Source organism: Balaenoptera physalus (assembly GCF_965194825.1).
Source record: "Balaenoptera physalus genome assembly, chromosome: 14".
In the NCBI taxonomy this organism is placed as follows: Eukaryota; Metazoa; Chordata; class Mammalia; order Artiodactyla; family Balaenopteridae; genus Balaenoptera; species Balaenoptera physalus.
In genome coordinates, this window is record NC_138893.1 from 63,575,267 (window position 1) to 63,601,721 (window position 26,455).

Sequence of the window (26,455 nt, forward strand, 5' to 3'; positions counted from 1 at the left end):
TGAGTAAAGAAGCCATTATTATTTTCAGGTCCTCCCATGAAATGCCGTTGGTCTTTCTGAATCTTATAATCATTACTTAATATTTTAAACCTTTTAACCAAATATAGTTTAATGCTAATAATTCTATTTCCCAAGAGCCTCTTGAGCAAAGTATGAGATAATATTACCCGCCTGAGTTCAACCATAATAAAATCCAACAGAAGTTAGAGAAGCTACACATCAAATGCAAATGATGGCACATCTCTTTAAAATGAAAAAAAATGGAAAAAGAGTTCCCTGGTGGTCCAGTGGTTAAGACTCTGTGCTCCCAATGCAGGGCGCCTGGGTTCGATCCCTGGTCAGGGAACTAGATCCTGTGTGCCGCAACTAAGACCCAGTGCAGCCAAATAAAAAAATTTTTTTTTAAATGGAAAATGAAAAAAGCATGTCCCCTTGTGGCACTACTTTATTTCCATAGTGAGCTTTTCTATACGGAATTCTTCCTTTCTGTGTTCACACTAGAGGTAAGTGGCTCATCAAACATTTACATACTCGTAGGAATAGATTTTGAGTGTGGAGGCTTTAATTAGCCATGTGCAACCCATTTACAAGCTTATGAGAATTAGAAAAGTCATAGGAAAATAAAATAAATAAACTGAAAAGAATGACAGTGATTTGGCCAATTAGAAAATGTAATTATACTGTGTTTTCCTTCAGATTACAAACTGCCTGCACGAGCATTCAATAATCCTTTAAGTCTAAAATGCCTTCACTGATAATCTAAAATAGGACCAGGCGTTACCAGTGAGGTAGAAAATAAATATTAACAACATATAATCCCAACATCTTACTTTACATATTCACTTATTATTCTCCCACAGTAGGTTTTTTTTTTCCCAAGGTTGCTAACAAACTACCTAACTGATTTTTCCCACCACCTACTAATGAACAGGATGATTCCTCAAGTGACCTGTTATAGGGGAGGAGGTGAAGCCAGGAGGAACCCAAATAACCCCTCACTGGTGAACAAAGTGTTGACTAACCAAGAATGGGCTGAAAAACACTCCCCCTATTATTTGTTATTTTTTTGTTGATCACCCCAGTGAATTTATGTGTGAATACTCAGGGCCCAAAGAAATGACTACTTCCGACCCTCTTTGCAGTGAAATACTGGGCATGTTTATGATTTTCCTCCAAGAGCAAACTATCCCATACATCTTAAAATACTGCAAGTGAAAGGGGTGGGGGAACCAAGATAAAAATACATTTCCTATTCACTTTTCTAAAGTAGTTTAATAAATTCCCTTGGAGAGAAAGTTTGAAAGTTGAAGGTCATCTTTAGGTCATATATCCCAAATCACATGTTTTTGTAAACAAATAAGCAAAACAAAGTCCGTTTTCCTGGGATCCCTTCCAGTAACCAGATAAAAAAAGTGTCATTGGTTCCTCTAAACTGCAGAACAAAGTCCAGACGCCTGACTCTTCATTCAGGGTCTTCTAGGGTGTGGTACCCATTGTCATCCAACCCCACTGCTGGGCCAGTTATTTCCTAAGTGGTTTTTAAAGGCAAATGTCATCCAGAAACTGTTGCAGATCCCACTCTTGAGTGCTGTTTACATTTTACTTACACCGTTTTGTTGTTGTTGTTACTTTTTGTGTGTGATTTAGTCATATAACTGGTCATTTATACTACTTCCTATCACTGCAGGAACCACATTTTATTCATTTTGGATACTCTCTTTTTTTCTGGCACCTCGCCCATGTCTCTCCTGTAGCAAGGAATCAAATGTTGACTGAGCAGAATTAGACTGATTTCATAACTGTCCTGTGTATTATGAGCACAAAAACAGGCTTGAATTTAGGATAATAATTCTGATATTGGGATCCGTCAAATTAGTTATTAACTGATACTCCTATAAAAGTCTCCTAAAGCAGATGTGGGTCTAAACTCAGTAAGTGCAGAGACGCTATACAGTGACTTGTGGGGACAGCCTCTTCTCTGTAGGCACAAACTTGAATTACATCTGTCTCCTTAAAGATGAACCCATCAGAAACTAAGATGGGGAGATATAGTTGAGGCCGGTCTCTGTGTTACAAGAAGTATTAATACATTTTCATTAACTAGCTCTTTGTTGAGATCCTTTGTCAAAGGTAATTGGTTTTCCTTATCAGTGTCAAATCCAGCTTCTCTTTATGGCATATAAGGTCCTCTGTGAGCTTTTTCATTCCCACAGAGATTTAACCAACTGCTTTTGGAGTTCTGTGGGCATTGAGTCCTTTCGCTCTTTTGCGTCACATGCTTCCTACCCTCTTCTTGGAATGTTCTTCTTCCATTGTCCACTTGCTGAACTCCCAACCCTTTTAATCAAGTATCTCTTCCATCGTGTAATGCCAGGTGGGGATAAGTACTGCTGAAGGAAAAGCAGACAGAGAGTGACAAGGGTGCCATTGTGGATTAGGTGTTTGGGGGTGGCCTCACAGAGGATGTGACAACATGAACAGGGACCAGAATGTATCCAGGGAGAAGCATCCTCCTCTGAGGGCAAAGGAACAGTATGTACAGAAGCCTGGAGATGGCAATGTTCTTGGCATATTGGAGGACCACGCAGGAGGCCAACAGGGCTGAAGTACAGTGAACCGGGGCACAAGTAATGAGTAAATGAGGTGGAGAAGGGGGCCAGGGGTCAAGTCATATAGAACCTGGTAGACCGTGGTGGGGATTTTTAATTTTATTATAAGTGCTGAAGCTATTGAAGAGTTACGAGTAGGGAAATGACATGATCTGATTTGTGATTCTGAAGAGTCACTTTGACTCTTTGTATAGAACAAAGTGAAGGTCCTGAATGGAGGCAGACAGACCAATTAAGAGGCTACTGTAGTAGTCCAGGTCAGAGATGGACATGGCTTGTGATAGGGTGGTAGCAGTGGAGGAAATTAGAAGTGACTGGTTTGGGGACATTTTTTGTATATGTGCTGCAGAAGCGAGCACAGGGGGACATTTTTTGAAGGAGAACTGAATATATTTGCTGATGAATGATTACGGGATTGAAAAAAAGAGACAAATCAGGGAAAGCTTTATAGTTTGGTCTCATTTGGTAAATAATGATGTTTACTGAGATGGAGGAAGATTGTAGGACGAGCAGTTGTAGGCTGGCCAGGGGTGTGGTGGTGGAGGCTGAGGCAGAGATCAAGAGTTAAGTTTGGGTAGATTTTAAATTATGCACAACAAGCTAGGGAGACACCTGTGGCATCTCTCTCTAATACTATCCACAAAATGTTTGATGATCTTCCTTTATAAATTGATTATTATGCAGTCTTTGAAGGCAAGTTCTAAACTGGAACCACCCTAAGGTTGCAAAATCCTCTCTAAATTAGACACCACTTTAGAGATTTGAAAAATCCTTTCCTCTTGACCCTGAGAAAGAACTTCCCTCACTCATCTTTATTATTAGAGTAAGTTTTGGTTTATTCCCAGCCCCTAACACCTAGAGGCACCCAGTGGTTCTTGAACGAATGAATGAGTCACAAGTCCAAGTTGATAAGGAGGCCTTACTAGTCATAGTTTTTAATATTATGCATGAGGGAGAAAAGAAGATATATCTCTGAAAGCAAATCTCCTAAAATATGTGCTATTCTCAGTTAATATACTTTTCTTTCTTCCATCATTCCTGCTTAGTTCTCACATTGTCCCAGAAAGGAGGAGAAATCATACGTGTTCCTCAGGTTGTTGGTTTATATCTATTTGTAACCCTGTTCTCACTTGCTACTCTGGTTCACAGAGACAGTTATGGAAGTAGGGCAAAGGGGTGGGGTAGATGTCACAGGAAGACAGTCCATTTAAAAACATTTATATGGAGGGTTATTTAAGCAAGTTTCCATTGTGTTAGTTACATAGTTAAGAAGACACGGACAAAATCCAGTTCAAATAATAATAGTTAACGAAACTTAATTAAGAACTAAAATTAAAAATTCATCACCAGTAGGAATCAGCAGTAGTCACACATATTCTTGGGTACCTACTATGGGCAGAGTGGTAGAGGGATATAAAATGTGACCCCTGTCCCCAGAGATTGAAATGCCACGTGAAGGGTATATAGCAAGGCTAAGGCTTCCGTATATGATGAGAACAGTAAGAATAATAGGAATTCAGAGGAACACGAGGTTATGTAGAAAGGAGGGTTTCGGACTGGGAACTGGGTCAAGAGGTTAGAATGGGTGGAGAGAGGCAGAAAGAGGGAATCCTAGGGTGTGGACATGGCTTGACTGAAGGTGTGGGCACAGGAGTGTGGGTGATGCAACTGGGCAAAAATTTGACTTGATCATTTTCTTTTTTCTCCCTCCAAATCACATTCATCCAACCTTACTTATTTCTTTGTTACGCAAATTTTCCCTTTTGCAAAACTTATGAAATCTGGACTTTAGTGACTAGTCCTCTGCATTCAATTTGAGTCATGATTTATCTCTTTGAAAAAAATTCTCAAGTGCTTTGCATATATGATATTTCCTCTATAAAATAATAATTTAAAAATAGTCACAGTGTGCTGCTTGATTTAAAACTCTTCTAGCATATCCAGCACAGAATCCTGCAACTAGTAGATGTTTAATAAATGTAATTAACAAATTCATCTTGAAATGGTCACATACATGATTGGAATAAGTGGGTTATGACACTTCCATATTTTGTTTATTTTGCGTTTTCACTTAATTGAGCACTATGAGTTATTCATATTTTTGTAAACTAATAGATCATTACTACAGTTGAAAACTGATTATATTAATATGAACCTAAGATTTAAAGAACATGTGTGTATTGGTTTCCTAGGGCTGCCATAACGAATTATTTAAAACCGAGTGCCTTAAAATAACAGAAATTTATTCTCTCACAGTGCTGGAGGCTAGAAGTTTGAAATCAAGGTGTTGTCAGAGCCATGATCCCTTTGAAGGCTCTAGGGAAGAGGTCTTTCTTGCTTCATCCCACTTCTGGTGGTTGCTGGCAATCCTAGGTGTTTCTTGGCTGGTAACTGTGTTACTCAAATTTCTGTCTCCGTCTTCACATGGCTGTCTTTCCTCTACGTGTGTCTGTGGCTTTTTTATAAGAATACTAGTCATTGGAGTTAGGGCCTACTAATCTAGTATTGTTTCATCTTAACTAATTACCATCTAAAGAGATGCTATTTCCAAATGTGGTCACATTCCGAGGTTCTGTGTAGAAATGAATTTTGGGGGGACACCAACCCAGTACACTGCAGATGGTCTCCAGTGATCCTTGCCACCTGGTATTCTCATCCTTTCACTGTCCTCCTCCACACTCAATCATGGGTGGCCTGTCATCAGTAAAATACTGTGTAGGTGACAGTTGTGTGACATCTGCTGCTAGGCTATAAAAGACATTGTGGCTTCCACCTTGCTCTCTCTGGGTGAGATAGTCACCATGAGATGAGGACACTCGAGCAGCCTATGGAAAGGAAATGATGCCTCCTGTCAACAACTAGCACCAGCTTGCTAGCCATGGGAGCGAGCTACCTTGAAATGGGATCCTTTTGTCCCAGTCAAGCCTTCAGATAACTATACCTCCAGCTGGCATCTTCACTGCAACCTCATAAGTAACCCCAAGACAAAACTTCCCAGCTAAGCCACTCCAGAACACCAGACCCACAGAAACTCTGAGATATTAAATGCCTGAAACAACAAATCATTTTAAGCCATTAAGTTTTGGGGTAGTTTGTTATACAGCATTAGATAACTAATACATGTTTTGGTTCCTGGAATTTTGGTGCTACCATAACAAAACCTAAAATGTAAGGAATAAAATGGAATAGGGAGGTAGGTGGAAGCTTTGAAGAAACTGTTAGCAGGAGTCTGATGGCCTTTGAGGAGGCTGCCAATGAGGACATAAAGAAAAGTGAGGAAGACGTTATTGGAAACTGGAGGAAAGGGAACCCTGGTTATGTAGTGTCAGAAAGTTTGGCAACACTGTCACCTGTGGTGACATGGATAGTATAAAATGTATCTAGTGAATTGGATAATGTAGCCAAGGAGTCATTTCCAAGGTAAAGTGTTGAAGGTCCAACTTGGTTTCTTCTTGTTGCTTATGGAAAATGTGATATGAGAGAAAAAAGTTATGTGAAGGAATGTCAAACAGAAATGAGCCAGGACTTTCTGGTTTTAATAATTCTTAGCCTCTCTAGATGACAAATGATGCTAAAATTAAGAAATGGCTTCCAGGAAAAAATCGAATCCAGGACACTGTCGGGAAAACATGAGATAAATATGGAGCTAAAATTATGCCCGTGAAATCTTTTGTTGCGACCTCAGAAATACTTAAAGTAGTGCCTCAGAGACCTATTCAGTCGGACAGTGGACTTTCTAAAATGTCTAAGGGTGTTGTCCCTCAGCCATCTCAGCAGAAGCCTAAGGTTAAACAGACCTTACGTCAAGTCACAGAGATCTGGGGGTGTGGCTTTTGTCTATGGAATGAACTCCAGTAGAATTCATCAGAGACCCACAAAGTTGTTAAGAGAATCATATTGACCAAACATCACCAGCTTGGATCAAAAGCAACCACGGCCACACAAAATGAAAAAAGGCCTTTGGAACGTCAAATTTCTTCAAGCAGGAAGTAGGCTGAGAAAACTTTTCAACTTCAAAAATGGGCAGCTTTTCAATTTCAAAAATGGACAACTAAGTGTGACTCGGGAAGAAGTGACAATCTGGAGGGCAGAGGCAAAAAAAGAATTAACTCCAGGCCTTTAATCCTAATCAAAGAACTGCCAACTCTATCCTATTATGGACCAATGAATGTGTGTGTTGGGGGGCTGGGGGGTGGGTCACATAAGTTTTCTCTTTAATTGACATGGCTTCAGATTGAGAACTATACTCAAAAGAGCTGTACTCAAGGAATCATGTTTGAGGCACTTCATCTACACCTGGATCTGATTTAGGTGATGATATTCTGGACTTTGAGCTGATGCTATAAATGGGGTGAGACTTCTGGGAACTTTGGAAAGGGGTGAGTGCATTTTGCACGTGGAAGCAATGTGAACCATTGGGGACCAGAGGTTGGACTGTAGTCGCCAGCTTCTAAGATGGTCTCCAATGAGCTGCATGTCCTGGTTTTCATGCCCTTGTCATCACCTCTCACATTGAATTACTGCTGCCCGTGTGACCAACAGAATACCATGGGAGTAATCAGTGTATGATTTTTGAAGCTGGGTTATAAAACATTGTGGCCTCTGCCTCACTCTCTGAGATTACCTGCTTTGGGGGGAAGCCAGTCACCATGTCATGAGGACACTCAGGCAACTTGTGGAGAAGCTCCCATGGAGAGAAACTGGGACGCCCTGCCAACAGTGAACACCAGCTTGCCAACCATGTGAGGGAGCTGCCCTGGAACCGAACCCTCAGTTCTAGTCAGGCATCAGATGACGATAGCCTCAGATGACATCTTCATGAGAGACCCCAAGACCGACTGCCCAGCTAAGCTAATCCCAAATTCCTGACTCATAGAAATGATAAGATAATAAATGTTTATTGTCACTTCAAGCCAATAAGCTTTTGGATAATTTGTTCCGTAGCACTAATCCCTAATGTATAAGCTTTATTAAAATCTAATGTAAGAAGCATGCTGAATGAATATGCTACAATAAATTTTGTTTCAAGAAATAAATTGATGCATCTTATTTTGTTTTGCTACTACTTAAAATTAAGATTATTTGCAAGCAGCATATTTCATTGTACTTAATTCTATACATATAGAACTTAAAAATAGAAATTTTATTCAACATCATTTTTAAAAGAAAATCTGAATGTAAGTTCTAGATATTAAGCTGTACTGATTTTTAAATAATGTGAGTGTTCACATAGGTATTCACTAAGTCAGTGAAGAAATTAAATCAATAAATAAGGAGCTGTAGTAGATATTTTTCACTTGATTCACACACGCAAAAAGACAAGAAAATAAGTTGGTCTAAACTGAGACTTTTTAAAAATAAACGTATATTTTATTGAATGTCTACTATAGGCTTAAGATTTCTAAATGTTGTAATAAATGCAAAATAAGACATCGTTTCTTCCTTAAAAGAGTCTTTTTTTTCCTCAGTAGAAAGCAAAAAGCTAGCAAATACTAAAACTTTAATAAAAGTTAAGGTAGACTTTTGTGCTATTGGGTTAAGTACTTCCAAAATTCGGAATTCTAGAAGCAGAGTTGGTTAAGTGTTCATGAGAATGGTTTGGATAGTTAGATAAATGTCACTTTATTGATGCTGGACTTTGGAGTCTGCTGAGGGTGGAGGTGAGAGTATGCAATCACCAGCTGCTTCTCTGCTCCCAGGGTTGAGGGATTGTGTGAATGGATAAGGAGGCCTTGCCTTTCAGTAAACAGTCCTTGATGTTCCCTTAGAATCATCCCTTTGATGGCTCACAGCCTGTGCACCAGCGGGGGTAACCCCTTTTAAGAAGTCAGTATAGTTCACCCATGGGAGCAGCACATTATTCCTCTGTGAAAAATTAGCTTGCTTCTGCCCCTCTCCTGTTGTTTGGGGCTACCCAGGTGTCTCCTGGGAAGAAGAGGGGTACAAAGACAGATGGATTTTAGTCTCTCAATAATGCAAGTGAACCAAAACTCGATCTGGAACCCATTCTTAAACTCCAACCCCCACTACTATAACATGAATTGCTGCTAGCTAGGTTCATGGTCTTTGTATTTCACAATCTTTCATTTTCTTATAAATACTTATTATGGGCCAATGATTGATTCATACACTTCTTCACCATTGAAAACATTCAACATGTGATATTATGGGACTATCTAGGTAGGTAAATGGATGGTGATGTTAAGAATCAGATGGTGATTTGCAGCGCAGATTCTAGACTCAGACTGCTTGTATAGAAAACCCATTTCTATTCCTTGCAAGCGATGTGATTTTGGAAAGTTAGTATACTGTCTGTGCTTTCGTTTCCTCAGGGAGTGGCTGTTCCTTGTGAGAATTAAATAGCAATAAGTGTAAAGCGTTTAGAATAATGACGATCACATGTTACGCATTCACCAAATAAAATGGCTGGTTGTGTTTGTTGATGTTGTTGTTGATAGAAAAACATACTGCCTTGTATTAATGCTTAGTTTATTCCAAGGGCACTAGTGAACTCCAACGCGCTAAATTCAAATGATTGATTCTCATTTCTTATCCAGTTTGACCTATACATAGCTTTTGATACAACTGGCTACTTCTTCTTTCTTGCAACATTCTCTTTACTTGGATTCCAGAACCCTATATTCTCCTGGTGTTTTCTTCTTCACTGGCTATTCCATCTCTGCTTCTTTGTTGGTTGCTCCTGATCTCTCTGACCTTTCAGTGCTGGTGTGATCCAGGGCTCAGTCCTTGGATCTCTTCTTCTCTCTTATCTGTACTTTCATCCTTGGTGATCTTGGGTAGTCTTATAGCTTCCAAATCTGTCAACTCCCAGATTTACATTTCCAATCCAGATGTCTTTTTGAACTTCAGACATCCAGCAGCCTACTTGAAAAATCCACTTTCATAAATCACATACATTGCAAACTTAAAGTATCAAAACTGAACTCCTACTCTTACTCCTAATCTGCTTTTCTTACATTTTTCCATATTTCAATAAATAGAATTCCATCTTTCCTATTTTTGAGGCTCAAAACTTCAGAATCATCCTTTTCTCCTTTCTTTTACTCACACCTCACATTTATCTAACAGCAAATCCTATTGACTCGACCTTCAGAATATGTCCCCAATCCAACGGCTCTGCGTTACCACCTCAGTCCAAGCCATGTCTTTTCTGGTCTTGATAATTGCACTGGCTTCTGACTTGTCTCCATATTTCTGCGGGTGCCCTCCTATTGTATGTTTTCAACCTAGAAGCTATAAAAATAGACTGCTCAAAACCCTACAGTAGCTTCCCTTTCACTCAGAGGAAAAGTCAGATCCTTACCGTGCTCTGCAAGGCCATAGGCAATTTGCCCATCAGCCACCTTGCCCCCAATCTCATCTAGTTGTGACACATAGCACACTCTTGCCCCAGAGCGACTACGGTTTGTCTCCTCTGCCCAGAATACTCCAACCCTAGATTCCATGTGGGCCAGCCCTTCACTAAGATGTCTCCTTCTCAGTGAGACTTTCCCTAATTACCACAGTTAAAATTGCAGCCCCCCACTGCCGTTCTGGCATCCCTATTCCCCCTTCCTTGCCTGATTTTGTTCCATAGCATTTACCACAGGTTAACATACTATATTTCACTTGTTTGTCTTTCTCCTCCACCAGTATGTAAGGCACGTGGCAGGGGGGTGGTTGGTATATTGTGTCCACTGCTGTATTCTCAGCATCTATAACAGTGGCTGACATATGCTTGATTCATTGGTAATTTGCTAAAGAGAGTTCAAGATATCATAGAACTGCCTGATTTTGTTGAAAATATAGGAAATTAGAATTCCATTTTGATTGTAATGCTCAGGTTGCTTAAATGGCCTAAAATAATTCCAGGGGTATTTTATTTCACCTTGGCTTATTTAGTTCCAGTTATTTACCGTAGTCTATCAAATGCCTTTTAGCGTAACTGTCTTGCATAATTTACCAGTCTCAAGAGAGTTCGTTAGATTGGTAAATGCTAAAAAGATTACCGAATTTTCCTGGAATCAGTTTGTCTCTCACAGCAGGATTATTCTGTCATTAGCCTGGGGATAATTGCTATCACTCTCAGCCACTTGGTTTCCATTATAAAACATGCAAGGCAAAGGTCATGTCTTACCAACACTGAAAATGTACTCTGTGGTTTTAGGTCAATTGAAATATTATTTCCATGCTGAAAAATAATGACTGAAAAATGTGTCATAAGATATGAAATGGGTCAAGCCTGCCCCAGGCATCTCTCAGGCGTTTGAGTCATTTACAGAGATGGCTGAGTCCCTGATCATAGAATGTTCTGGTGAATGTCATTTTCATTTCACAGAAACTCCAGGGTAGGAAGGAAAAAAGGAAGTTGTTTGCCTTCTTTCAGGACTGTTAGATGTCTTGTACCCATCATTTAAGTAAAGGTCACAATCCATCGGGGAAAAAAGATTGAAAACTTTTATGAATTGGGTCAACATGGCAGTCATAATTGCTGACTGAACTTAAGGTATATTTTGAATTCCTTTGAAAGTGTGCAGAAGTTGTTCAATATCAGTAGATTCTATCCAATGTTATGGTGAAAAAAAAAAAGATTATATAATTCTAAATTGCAAGAGATCTCATATTTTGTCAAAGACACATGTTATTAGTGGAATAAAGGTATAGTTAGAGAATTTTAACATCTGGTCCTTGAAGCAATTTGACAGGATTGAAGAATTATTATTATTCATTATTATTATTATTATTTGTGAATTATAGCCAAAGGAGGATAGTAGGCAACATGAAGGTACCATGAAGACAGGAGTTATTTCCAAACTCCTCTCATATCATTTATAAGATTTGCAGTCCCATCTCACAAGTAATACTAATAAGGAAATATTGCTTATCTAACTAACACTTAGTGGTAACAGTCACACCTGATTCTCTTTTTTTCCCCTTGAAGTAATGCATTCATAATGTGCTATTTTACTGCAGAGGATAAAATGTATTCAATTCAGAAATGATATATAGATTGCACAAATGGAAGGTAGTTTTCTCACAAGAAAGAGCCCATTACATATAGTAATATCTAAAGACCTAAATAAGAGCAACATCTGTAGATATCATTTCAGGTTGACAATGTAACACAAAAGTTTCCCCTTTTCACTTCTTGGTGAAGTTTCACTGCGCATGTGTCCAGTTATATTATTGTTTTTCTGTGGGTAATGAGTGAAAAGTTGCTTTGTAAGTAATGAAAAACTGATAATTTCCATGTTACTTCTTAACTCTATGTTTCTAATTTCAGATCTCCTTCCCCTTCCAGAGGAAGTTAGGGATGCCATAGCTTTAAAATGCCTGTTTTAGCTGCAAAACTCAAATGTTCACTTTCTGTTAGAAAATCTAAAGCAGGTGGTACACACTTTCTCAATATTTGGAATTCTTTAAAGGCAGGTAAATTTGAAGTTCAGGTGTGGGTAGGTTAAGCTGAAGTCATAATCCTGGTAACATTTTCCCAAATAAAAAGAAAACCTTTCTTTTGAAATGCAATTGTTTGTGTAGTTGTAGTTCTCAACTGCATCCCTGCCATAATCATTACTGCCTCATTTTCATTAACTTGGCATAAATCCCAAAAATAATCTTTGTTTTGATTCTGATTTGGATTTTCAATAGAAAGTAAAATGTGAAATGAAGAGGTAGCAGCTAAACCAGGAATTTAAGCCACCGCACTACTGATCTCAGAAGGAATCTGGTCTGGAAGGAGGAGACCTGAACTTAAAGTGGAAGAGGCTCTTGCTATTAAACTTTTAGGGGTTATCTTTTGACTTAGAAGCCCCTACTTTTTTCCATTTGTCCCAACCGGGCAAACATTATTTTAAAAGTGATCATATCAAGCCTGAGAATGAGAGGCCTATGTTTCAGGTTTTTCTATGGTGGTTCTTTTTTTTTTTTAATTTATTTAATTTATTTATTTTTGGCCGTGTTGGGTCTTCATTGCTGCGCGCGGGCTTTCTCTAGTTGCGTCGAGCGGGGGCTACTCTTCGTTGCGGTGCGCGGGCTTCTCATTGCGGTGGCTTCTCTTGTTGCGCAGCACGCGCTCTAGGCACGCGGGCTTCGGTAGTTGTGGCACGCGGGCTTCGGTAGTTGTGGCACGCGGGCTCTAGAGCGCAGGCTCAGTAGTTGTGGCGCAAGGGCTTAGTTGCTCCGCGGCACGTGGGATCTTCCCGGACCAGGGCTTGAACCCGTGCCCCTCACATTGGTGGGCGGACGTCTAACCACCGTGCCACCAGGGAAGCCCTCTATGGTGGTTCTTAATGCTCTTCTGCATGTCTCCCACTGGGCTGTGTACCTGAGCCAAGTGTCTGCTCCTCTTTACCAAGTGAGCTTCTAAGAAAGGGCATGGCAGAGTGCCAGGCACATAAGGAGGTGCTCAATTTTAGTGGCGCACACAGACATGGAATGATAACAACAGGATTATATGCACAGTGAAAATGCTCTGCTTGATCATGTCTTAGCTTGCTCTTGTGTGTCCATGTCTAGAGGACTAGGGACCTTAGTCAGAACCTGTCTGATATGGACCAAGCTCTTCAGGTCCGCATCCCTGGGTGGACATGGACGTTTGATGATATTTGCTAGAATGAATAGTAGTGAAACAACAGCAATAAGTGGATTCCAAAGCCTTATCATGTCAATTTCATCTCAAAAACATTTGCCTTTTTAATGAGTATTTTTCCACTGCCATTAAACATCCCCATGTGATGTTAATTGTATTGTATATTAATAGCATAGCCAATAAATTCATGTGACATGATGAAGTGTTGCAAATATGCTTTGATGGAGCCTAAAAAAAGAAAACAGATCTTTTGTGTCCTTTTCTCTTCTGTTTGTTGTCATTTGTCAGTAAAATGATAAAGAAGGAATTTTCTCTCCAATTTATTTTATCTTCAAAACTCACCTCTGGTAATATTCCCCTAATAAACATTATTTAGTGGGGTAAAGACATTATAAATCCTGTAAGGCCTTTATCAAAGGACTATTTATAATTATTTGCCAAAGGCAAGAAAGGAAAAGATCTGAAATTTAGCCATCCGCTCCTGAAAGGCACAGCTACAAATCTCTGGTCCGGAATGGGGCATCTGCAGTTTCACCTGCATGTTAATAAAACCAATGAGATCCTTTGTGCCTCTAGAACTTGGCCAACTCTTAGTCCTGTTTCCCAATGAACTGCCCTCAAAGTGGCTTTAAAGAAGTGACACATACTGAATAAAGCCCCAGGAAAATGGGAGAGGGGTCTGTTTGCAGAGTGAGGCCACTGAGCAGCTTCTTGGCAATTCTGACTTTGGCAACGATTCATCCTCGGAAAGGACACCCGCAGACCCTCAGACTTTCTGTGAATGCCTCTCGAGACTCTGTTTCAGGCATGTCCAGGCTCTGGATTACGATGGTCATTGTCTGACTCTGTATCTATTGCCTGACTGGGACTAGGAGCGTGGTGATGTATCGTCTGTCTCTCACAAGCTCAGGGAATAGTTGAAGGTAAGGATCTTGTGCTGAAGCAACATGAGAACTTTGTGCTTTGTCCATGTGACAGCTCATAAATTCCATATTCCCCAAGAGTAACACCCAGCAGAACTGTGAAAGGTATATTAAATTTAAATTTCAAAAGGAGACCCTCATGTACCCTTCTTTTAATAGGGGGTCTGGAATAGACTGTAGAGGTCCCATGTTTCATTCATCATATAATTCCATCGTTTTTAGTTTAATCATTTGATAGCACCTGATTATATAAAAGATGGTTCAGAAATTAAATGGTGAAAATATAGCATAAATTGCAGTATACAGCAGCAGTAGAAAGGGTTAACTAGGTCTACTGGGAGCATCATAAGCCACCAATGAAATCATTTTGAAGAAATAAATTGAACATAAGGAAAAGAAATAAAATATCAACTTTATGGCATATTTGCATGTTCCTAAATTAATTTTTATCTCTATATAGTAACATACCATTTATCTCTAGTTTGCTTGCTAATCTACTACCTAGATTCTAGCCCAGTGGGGGAAAAAAGACAACTTAGAGCAGCCAAAAGTCCATGGACAGAAAACTCAGGCAATTAATGATAATAAGAAAAAGTACCTGGCACACAGTAAAAATTCCATGAAAGGTAATGATCATCTTTTTATTATTATTATCATTATTGATTGCTTATAGTTCTGTTCCAGATGCATTATCTCATTTACTATTTACCATAACTCAATGGAGTTGGTTTGGTTAGTACGCCCATTAAACTGTTAAAGACAACTGAGGCACAGGGGGATCCTGTAGCTATTCAAACTCTCATAGCCATTGAATAATGGAGCTGGGATTTGTCCAAAGTAGACTGGCTCCAGATATATTTTAATCATTTTATTTTATTGCCTCCTTAGGTACTCACTGATTGCATAAATATATTATAGTTGCAGTCATAACAAATTTGGCTATCTGGCTTTATAGCTTGCAGAAAATAAGTATGTCTGGGTCAGAAATGGGAGGTAAGACAGGCTTCCTGACTCTATCAAGAGATAATACTTAAAAACTTAGCAACTAATAACAAATATTATACTATAGAATTTTATTAAAGTTATCTTAAATAAAGTTAACAGCACACTAACTCTTTATTTAAAATGATGGTCTGGGGTTATCTTCTGAATGTTCTACTATATTCAATAAATTACACTTTAAATGGTTTGAAAGAAAGTAATCCAATCTAGAAATATTGATCCCCAAATTATTTTTTTAAAAAGGTGAGAGAAATCTACTTGGTAATTAGGAGGGAGAAGCTTTGATAATCATTTCTTGATGGTGCTAGATAATTGGGGTCTTACTGTTAAACAAGTAGTCATACTTTTCAGTATGTTTCAAAGATCCAGGATTTAGAAAGTATCCAGCTTAGCTAACTTTCCCTAAAACTTAAACTAATGGTTGAAGAGCCTTTTGCCTGTCAGTAGATTCTTGATCCACTGATATGTTGGATATCAAATCTCATTTGTTACGTCACCGAAGAAAGGTCTTCTCTTTGAACAAGTTGTCTAGCAATAGTCTAAACTGTCATGTTTAAGAATAGACAGATAGTAACATAATTCTACTCCCTACATATAAATATTTTCTAGACAAACATGACAAGACCTGCAACTGTAATGTTAGCAGCCTGAAACCGAAAACTACAGTAATTCTTATTGCTTTTTTTTTTTACATCTGTTTTCCAATTAGCAAGTAACACTCTAGAAATTAATAATCATGTTTATTGAAACTATTTCAAATCTTGTCTCTTACATTGAACATAGATTTGAGCCTTATTTCAGCTTCATACATAGGCTGGAACACAATTTAGAAATTTAAAAAGTTAACTTTGTGCAAGCCGAATAACTCACTTGCGTCAAGGTCATCTTGCGGCCCATGTTGGTGACTTGATTCTCGAGAATTTAGCAAGAAAAGCCTGTAGGAATCTTGTTTCTGAAACAATTATCAACATAGCAGTGGATGTGTTGACACCAGAATGTCAATGTATCAGCTTTTTAAAAGACAAAACTCCACAGACCATCTATCTATCTATCTATCCATCACCTATTTTATATTACTTTTTAAAAAACGATTTATTTATTTATTTTATTTATTTTTGGCTGCGTCGGGTCTTAGTTGCAGCACCGGGATCTTCATTGAGGCGTGAGGGATCTTTCGTTGCGGCACGCTGGCTTCTCTCTAGTTGTCGCCTGCAGGTTTTCTCTTCTCTAGTTGTGACGTGCAGGCTCCAGGGTGCGTGGGCTCTGTAGTTTGCGGCACGTGGGGTCTCTAGTTGAGGTGCGCAGGCTCTCTAGTTGTGGCGCGCAGGCTTAGTTGCCCCAAGTCAGGTGGGATCTTAGTTCCCTGACCAGGGATCAAACCTGCGTCCCCTGCATTGTAAGGTGGATTCTTTACCACTGGACCACCAGGGAAGTCCCGATTTTCTATTACTTTTCTTAAGTGATATCTTTATGCAAATAGCACTATAGTATAATTTCATTATTACCGAAATTTCCTTTGTAGTTCAGTAAAAATAGAGTAATCACTGCTAAAAATACATTTCCTCAATTTGTAATTGTTTACCTCATATTTTATATATTGTATATATTCACTGAGGTTTATGTTCCATCTATTTTTCTTACACCTGGCCAAATACCACAAGTTCTACAGAAATGATGAAACTCTGGGACTCCTTCAGCTTCCCACTTGGAAGGAGAGACCACCCTTCTCTGCAGTCCCACCCTCTGAATCCCCTGATTTCCTTCTAGCTCACTTCACTGGACACCTGCTCACAGGTGCTGAGACACAGTACAAATTTCTAAGTTCAGTTCATCAATTTCCTGTTCTGAAGGGGAAGAAGAAAGGTTTTCTGTCCTCTATCTGCTGTTCTGTTATGTCGGCAAACTTACAAGAGGGCAAATCAGACTGAGAATCCAATCAGATACTGTCTGTTCTCTGAACATGAAAAATGAACATCCAACATCCAGATCATTAAACCTGGTAGAGAGAAGCAAGTCAAGGTGATGCTCTCATCACAAGTATAGCCTGTTCTATTGTCAAAAGACCTTGCAAAACCAGGTTAATCCTCCAAGGCCATGTGAATTTGGTTAGTCGCTAACTCCTGAGAGAAAATTTAATAACGTGGATGAGGAAAAGGAGGTCATAAAAAGAGAATTGAATATAGGGTGTAGACAAGATGTCAACTCCATCCCTGGAAAATCTGTGAGGAAAAGAAAGTCAAGTATGAAAAAAAATTCTCTGGCTGTTAAGTGGTATAAAGAATAACCATAATAGGTCTGAATGCCCTCCCCAATTTCCTTCATTTCACTCTTTCTATTATTTATTAATTATAAAAAAAGGAGAAAATGATTTAGTGCTATTCAAATAGATATATACAAATGTCAACATAGAACAATGCCAGATTTTGCATCCAGATGGCAATGACTTGATAACTAATAGGTAGTATTTGCTGAGACTTCATTCATTTGATAAACGCACCATCACTGTTACTGAACAACTTGACATGGCAAAAAAAAATTTTTTTAACATCTTTATTGGAGTATAATTGCTTTACAATGTTGTGTTAGTTTCCACTGTATGACAGAGTGAATCAGCTATACATATACATATATCTCCATATCTCCTCCCTCTTGCGTCTCCCTCCCACCCTCCCTATCCTACCCCACTAGGTGGTCACAAAGCACTGAGCTGATCTCCCTGTGCTATGCAGCTGCTTCCCACTAGCTATCTATTTTACATTTGGTAGTATGTATAAGTGACATGCAAAATTTTTGCTTAATTTTCTTCCTTTCCACTTAATATTTTCTCTACTAAGAAAAGGACATACAGGTTTCCCCCATTTTAAGAATGGATGGTATTCTCAAAGACCATTTGAGAATAATTGTTTGGAACTTGGGATATATTTCTCTGTGATACTTGTATACTTTGTAATAGATGTCTGTCACATACATATCAAATTAATACTAATAGCTCATCAAAACTTACATATGATCATTAGCCTTGGTATTAAGAGCTGTATAGACATATCTATTAATCTTATTTTAAAATACTGATGCCCGGTCCAAAATCCTAAGGTTTTATTAAGGTCTGTTTTTAACTCAACCTAGTTAATTCTGATATGAATCCTGGGTGAGAGAGCACCTCTGGTGTATTAGAGTCTATGGTGAAATGCATTAACAGTTCTATTTTGAACATCAAGTCATATCTTTCCCAGCTCCTGGGTCAGGGGTCTCCTGCTTACCAGTTGCTGAGAGCAAGACTCCCTTAAATGAAAACCTCTGTAGTATTTCCTGAAATAAGTGCTTCAGGAGTCACAGATCAGAGGACAGGATTAGAGCACAAAAGAGGCAAAAGAAAAGCTGTGGGTCCCAGGGCTTTCTGTCAAGTGTGTATTTCTTAGGACACTTGGAATCCCAGAATGATCAAGCTGCAAGTGAGCTTCATAGGCCCGTCTAGTGCAAACCCTTCATTTTACAGAAAGGGGCATCTGTTGCTCAGGCAGATCCTGGGCCAACTCCTGATCACTTCTTTTCCTATATTCCCAGAGGCCTGGGAGAGTAGCTTATAGTCTCATTTTCTTCTTGCCACACACTGCATTTTACTCCCTTTTCTTCCTTTGGCTCACTGTGACCATGACCACATCCCAAAGCCTCTTGTCTCTGAAGTTCGTGTAGAAGCCTTCAGAAATAAAGGGGAGCCATGAAAATCGGGGTACATAGCAAAGATCCTGAGTCCAGAAGTAAAAGCTGACCCCCTAGTATTCATTTAAGTCTTTCCTAATCCTTCTGTTCCTAGTACAGTCTTCTGACTGATCCCTTGATAAAGATCATAACTAAGACTAATTATGAGGTTTAATTAAGCTTAAAATTTCTCTTATTTCTTTCAATATTTTAACCCTCATATAAAAAATGACTTATAAGAAAAGGCAAAGCGCTCTTAGTTTGGGGGTAGAAAAGAGATTTTTATATTTGAGGAGAAAACTTGGGCTGTCTTTACCCATCCCTTCTTTAGAAATGTAGTCTATGGCAAACATTGTCCTCATGGAAATTGAATGAGAGTTCTGCTGTAATGGCTATTTACCATGGAGTGGCATGAGGCAACAAAATGAGGATGAGGGATTCTTCCCACAGGCAGAGTTGTTGGAACAGGGAAGGTAGAGTTACTTTTACCTACCTTCTTTCCCCTTAAACTTCAACTTCCTGGCCTTTGGAAGTTATGCTGTGCCAGTCTGGACCACCCTCGTCCACAATCATAAGCAAAAGGCTCAGCATGAAAAATTTGAACATGGACTTGATATCTGATAACATTAATGGGTTATTTCTAATGTTTTCTTAGATGTGATAATATTGTGGCTATGTTTAAAAGGGAATCCTTACCTTTTAGCAATATATGCTGATACATTTACAGCATATTCTTGTAATATATTTACAATATTCTTGGAATATTTTCTATGTAAAAATAATTGAAATGAAATGTAGGATTTGTCTTTCATTTATAATATTAAAAATTAATTGTACAAACAAACAAAGAGACTCAGGATGAGATTCTGAGGTATGGGAAAGGGAGAAGGAGGAAATTAAATTGCGCTGAGATGAGAGAAAATTTTCTCAGACCACTAGCCCCTGATGGCTATCCATTTATGTGAAGGAAATATCTATTCTGGCATAAATAAAGTTGGGGACTGCATGCGTTTTTTGGTTGAATACATACGTGCAAGTATCTGTATTCTCTGAAGCAAAAATAATAATCACTGAATAACTTAATCAATAACTTTCTATTTTGGGCCAGTGACTCTGTTAAGTAACAAACAACAAAAGGGAAAAAATCTTTCATTCCTTTTTGCCAGTTTTTTTCATGGCAATATATATTTACTTAGGCCATTATTTCAGAAAAAGAAAAGTTCATTTCAAACTACTATATGGAATCTATTTAAAAACTGAATAAATAAAAAATGCATGTTGGTCAATACATTTCAAGCTAACATTGGGAGCTTATCCTCACTCATCTTTTACAAATGCTGCTCTGATGTTTAGATTTTTAAAAATTTATCTTTTGAGCATCAATGTATTTTCATTTTGAGTCCTTTTAATTAACTGGAGCACACACACCCACAGGCCACATCATAGACAAGAAGGCATCAGTGCTTAGCTACAGGAGTCACATTCTTGACATAAATGTGTAATAAAATAACATATTATTCAAACATTTTATAACTTGAATATTTGCCTTTGTTTTTCAAATATCGGAATATTGTAAAAACTGTGACGATAGAATCAGATAGTAAAAAATATTACAGACCACAAGTCAAAATGCCAGTCCCTCATGCTTTAGTCTTTGTGACTTTGGCTAAGTCACTTACCATCTCTGGACGTAGTTTGTTCATTTTTTAAAATGTGAAGGTTGGATTAGATGAGCTCCCAAGGGTGTTGATCCAGATTTTGAACCATGTTAGTATCTTAATACTTTGAGATAAAGCATCTTTAAAGTTGTCTGATTCTCTACTATCTTGTTTAAAGGAAATTGAATTTCTGGGAATAACTGTAAATATGCTACAATGTGAAACATGCCCAAGGTTTCCAGTTCTAATTCTAGTGTTTAATTACTGAAATCAATCACTTATCAGCAACTGGTCTACCCAGTTGCAAAACAGAAGTAAAAATATTCGTTATCCCATCTTCACAGAGAATCGGGGAGGATCAATTAAATGAAATAAATTTTAGAGTCCTTGGAAGAAAAGAAAGGTACTTCCTAAATGCAAAGTATTTGCATTACTATCATTCTTATTATGCATCAGATATGAGCAATGCAATTTTCCTGTGTATTCCTGTTGGCTTTATCTTCTCAAGGGAATGTATTTGAAAAATAAGTAGAACTATTTCATGGTTACAGTACTTAAAAAAAAAAGACTGTGTTTCTGAAAACCACAATTTTGGAAATACAGAAAGCAAACTAATGCTATCTCAAATTCCCTGAAGAAGAGATTACACTTTCTGGAGAAAACTGACATAATGAAATACTTTATATTCATTAAGTTACTTTCAAGCTTTTTATTTCTTCAAGTTTTTACCACTACTGTCAAAAGACTAGTGACTATACCTGTATGCTTTATGGCCAAATAAATTAGAAATTGTCCCTTTTTGTTTAGAATTTTAGGAATAGGGTTTCTTATGTTTAAAGGTTTTGTTTGTTTGTTTTGTTTTGTTTTTAAAAACTCTTATAGTAATAGAGACTTTTGTAAAGTGTTATTTGAAAAACATTATTTCAATAGGAAATAACTCCCTATACAAACCTTGAACAATAAAATGGTTCACAGTTTTCCAATGAAGTCAGAAGATTCTGCTTTTAAAGTTTAGTTTAACAATGAGACTTTTTAATAAAGCAATTAAATTAATAAGAGATGACTGGTGACTTGATTATAGATTTAATAAAGACTATCCATTTTTATTTTAGTGACTAAGCTTATTTAATTCCAAACATTTCAGAATCAGGGGAATAGGACATGTAGTAACTATTTTCACATACACAAAGTTACTGTAGCACAATGAGGTGATAGTCCCAGTAGTTTAAGCCCAAATCACATCTGTGTTAAATATGCAAATAAGTATTATTGGTCCAGTTTTCAATTCTGCTTTCTCTATATATAGTTTACTGGTCTGGCTGAATTTGTATTTACTCTTCAAGACCTACAAATTACTCAATGCACCAAGTTTTATTAAATCAAGAACTGTTATTACATAAAATCCTGTGTACCAAGTTAAGTGTTTATTCAGTAGATGGCCAGCATTAGAGCTTGCATGCATCACAGACCAGGTATACATGTTTTGTGCTTAAGGCCGACTGTCGAAAAGTTCTTACCTCCTTTAACTATTTCTGTAAATATTTATTTATAGATATCAATGTTCTTTGATCACATAAAAAGTGGAAGGATTTCTAGGAGTTTACATGAACATTTAAGTAAGCTTGGACTCTGACTTTATCTATACAACTCAGACTTATTTACTTAAATGTATGTTGATACTTTTACAAAGGCCTACGTGTTGAATTCAGGACTTGGAAAGACAAAGTCACTGACAGAGCCAGGACGACGGGTCATGAGCTTTTGTTTGTATGCTAGGATACGCTCTTGCATTATTTTTAAGTCCAGAGTAGACATTGATTGTCTGATTGAATCTCATCTTACAGAATAAAAAACTTAGTCATAGATGAGAGTTCGTGTGTGTTTACTGAAACATTTTATAGATTTCCCCAAGAACTATAAAACTAAATTCAACTAAATTCCAGGAAATAAAAATATACCCAAGAGCAGATGAGCACAGGCAAAGCAGTGGTGACTGATCTGCACGTGGGTTAAAAGATGCTAAGACTTTGTTTGATTTTCCTTGGAGACCCTTAGAGTAGACTTCTGAAACTGATTTGGATTATAGATTTTGCTAAAGTAAATAGGGCACATTAGCCTTTTGTTTCATTGGCTTTTAATTACTGGCTTTTGTATCCCATCTGGAATGTCCCTTTGGATTCTTGGACCTTACTTTAAAACTGCACATACTATTGTTTGCTTTGTAAAATAATGCTAAGCCATTTCTGCTATTGTAATATCAAGGTGAAGATAAAATTTTAAGTTTCAGACATTTTTGTACTGGGTCATATTTGATTTTCAGTATTAAGGAGAGACGTTTGCTTCTTAATAATTGTGATCAGTCATAAGGAATAGAACCCAATTGTGTTATTTTGAAATGATGACAGAATTGATTCATGGATATCTGGCAACAACAAAAAAGAAACAATTATGGTGAATAATAAAGGACATCTGAGTCTTACTCTTTGGTTTTGTGGAAGCTGGTGATATTGGAAGAGATAGAAAAATGAAAACTAATGGTTATTATCTATTTCTGAAAGGAAGTGAATATAATACTGGATAGATATGTAGTTTTAGATAAAGAGAGGTTAAGATTATTCCAGTATTATTTTTCTGTTTCTAGACTTTGCATGTATGTCTTGATCTCATCATCATTACACCTGCAGCTTTACGTTTTCATTGCTTTTAGAGCCTCCTTTGGTGTATAAGCAGAAATGAAAAGAGGAGGTGAAAATGTAGGCAACTTTGTTTCTTTCTAGCAGTTCTTGAAAGTTCCATATTTCACTATTTAAAGAGTACCCTGTACAAATTAGTGACTGGATTCTAATCACCAAAGCTCCAGGTGAATCTTATGGTCAGGTATGTTTGAGAAATGATATATTATCTCTCTACTTCACCCAACACACTTATTCTCTTGTTATATAGTTATTTGCATGTTGTTAACCTATTTTGAGGGTTTATAAGCTCCTTGAAGTTATACAGAGTATGTCAGTATCTGCACTTTTCTGGAAAGAGAATCCATAGCTTTCACCCTATACTAAAAAAAAAAAAAATGAATACAGTTGACCCTTGAACAACATGGGTTTGAACTGTGCAGATCCACTCATCTGCAGATTTTTTTTCAGTAGTAAATACTACATGATCCAGTTGGTTAAATGGGCAGATATGGGACTATGGATACAGAAAAATTGTGGATATGGAGGACCCACTATAAATTATACATGAATTTTTGACTGTAGGAGGGTCAGCTCCCCAACCCTTGCATTGTTCAAGGGTCAACTGTAAATAATAGTATTCTCTAAAAAAATCTGTATCTCAAACTAAGTTAGGAACATTAGAAAATACACTTCATACTCCTTGCTAGATTTTAAGGAACCAAACATCAGGAATTGAATGCCTTACTGATATATATTTCCCTTAGCACTTGGGAACTGTCCCTCTAATAAACACTTTTGCACAGATGGATTTTAGAGTTGCATAAATCTGGGCCTAATTCCTTGGACCTGGTACCCCACAGTAGTAAGTAAGCTAGGAACTTGTGTTCCACGGTTACCTCCTTCAGGCAAGAGAAGTTTTATAGAACAAGAGCCATTTACTTAACCAATTTATTTTGTCTCCTTCCCCACTCAAAATTATCAACTCTAAAGAATGTAGAACATAACGGATAGATTCAAATTATTTTCAAATAATTCCTGAGTAAAAAGAAAGAATGAAAATGTCCCTCCAAGTTACGAGCTAGAGGGGTGAGATACCTCCAGAAGCTAAATCATCTGTAGTTTGGCTTTTTTTACAAAGGTCTCTTCGGGTGGTGATTTCCATGTTAAAAAACAAAGCTATTTATTCAAAAATGAAAAGTGCACAGAGTGTCTGTGATGAAGCGACTCCCTAAAGAGTAATCTCAATGAGGAAAAAAACAGACATGAAGTTCTAAGCAACAACATTTCCTTGGTTGGAAAAGAGAAACTGCTCTGGTAGCGTTCTTACATTCTTTGGCTTCCCCAAGAATCACAACCTGAGGCAAATGAGAACAAAATGGACGATCAAGAGCACAATTACCCAAAGGTCTCTTTAAAAGGTATCTCACCAACCACTCCATAAAAATCACCCAACTAGGAAGTATTTTTAAAATTCACCTAGAAATAATAGCAAAGTAATTAGTAAAGTTTTGCGTTCTGCATCTGTCTTTTTTTTTTAATCAATGTTGCTTTTTTTTTTTTTTTAAAGCTGTGTTAGCCATTACAGAGCTATCGTTCATTCCTATGGGTCTAGGACAACAGGGGCAGGAGTCAAGGCCAAGTTATGAGTCCCCAATACTTTTGCCATGAACGCATCACACTCCAGACTCATTGGACAGCTACTGATTTCCTTGGATCATTTTAATCCAACCCAAAATTCTTCTATGGCTCTGGAACCTCCTGAGGCTTTCAGAGGGGTTAGAACCATGGTTCTCAACCCTTAACTGTGCATCAGAATCACCCAAGGAGCTGTAAAAGTGTATAGATATGTGATACTGCTTCCAGAGATTGCTGATCGACTTGATCTGTGGTGGGACACAGATTAAGTGGTTTCTAAAAGATGCTCAGGAAGTTCTGATGTGCAACAAATAGCTGAAGATGACTTGTTTAGACATTTCCAGACTAATTTTACAGAACCCAAATATAAGGATTTGGGGGGGAGGTGCATCTTCAAGAGCTATAAGTAATAACACCATACTTTAAATATATAAAATGGTGTCAGAGTAGTCTGAAAGAGTTTACCCTCTTCAATCTGAGATTTCTAAATCCAGCAAGCACATAAGATAATATTCAAAAACAATCTCATTAAGAATTTGACTGCCGGAAATTCTTGAACACCTACATACTATCATGGGGGGGGGGGGGTCTGATCCCAGCAGGTGTCCTTTTTAAACACCTGTTGGAGTGAACTCTGCCACTGTCCCTTTAAATGGGATGGAGTTTTGATTTTCCAAAAGCTGGGAGCCAGTTGGAATGCTAGAAATGCACATTTGTTGCTTATGTTGCATTGTAGTAAACCATCTCCTGAAGTGCTATGTTGATCTCTTGATTGTGTAGTTAATGAGAGAAATCTATAGATACCATTCAGAATGACTAGCAGTCTTGTTTATAGCGATTAACTCGAGGGAGTTGATTTCCCATAATCAGCTAATACCGAGACACACTGTTTACCATCTTGTGAGTCTTTCAAGAATTGATGTGTTAAAAACCAGAATTGTCACTGTAAATTGGAGAGTGTTGAAAGCTCACCTAGAAAACTGCTTTACATTTTTCCCAAGTGGAGAGTCTGAATTTGTGTTTGATTATAATGAAATAGCTAAAATGTTACACAGCTTAAGGCCCAACATGCCTGTGAATGATTCTATCCAAAAGCTGACATAAACAAACTGTGTTAGTATCACTATTTCAAGCATGTTCATCATGTCTATCTATAGCATACTACTGAATCAGGTACCGCCTGGCTGAAGGTCATGGGTTCCACATAGCTCTTCAAATACTTTATTTCTGAGACAGCTGAATTACTCCCTGACCTGACTTTAGTGAGTGGGAGGATCGTCATCTTTATGCCTTACTACCCTTTCTAAAAATAGTAGGGGCTTTAACAAGGAGATATTTTAAGCAGCTCATATTCACTTGTCTCATCAGGGGAAGCTTATTTTGGCCACTTGCATGTGTCCAGTTTGCATGTGCGTAGAGTTAAACTTTTGGAGGCTAGTCTGTGCTCCTCCACACCACTCATCTAAGAAACTGGCAAGCATAAAGACACTGGAATTACTAGCCGAGAGTCAGTGGGTAAACACAAATGAAGGGAAGACACTTTTTAGGAATGTGAATATGCTTCCGAAATCATCCATTTCAGACATTTTCACATCAGTCCTCAGCTTTGCGGATCTATTTTCATAAAACCTGGCCGTGATTTCACTCCAGAGACCTCAATGATCTT

At 37.9% G+C, this 26,455-nt stretch overlaps 1 protein-coding gene across 3 annotated transcripts in view; it reads left to right on the forward strand.

The window, feature by feature from the left end:
- PRKG1 (protein kinase cGMP-dependent 1) overlaps positions 1–26,455 on the forward strand; it is a 1,231,494-nt gene that overhangs the window by 1,156,764 nt on the left and 48,275 nt on the right. The window lies entirely within an intron of this gene.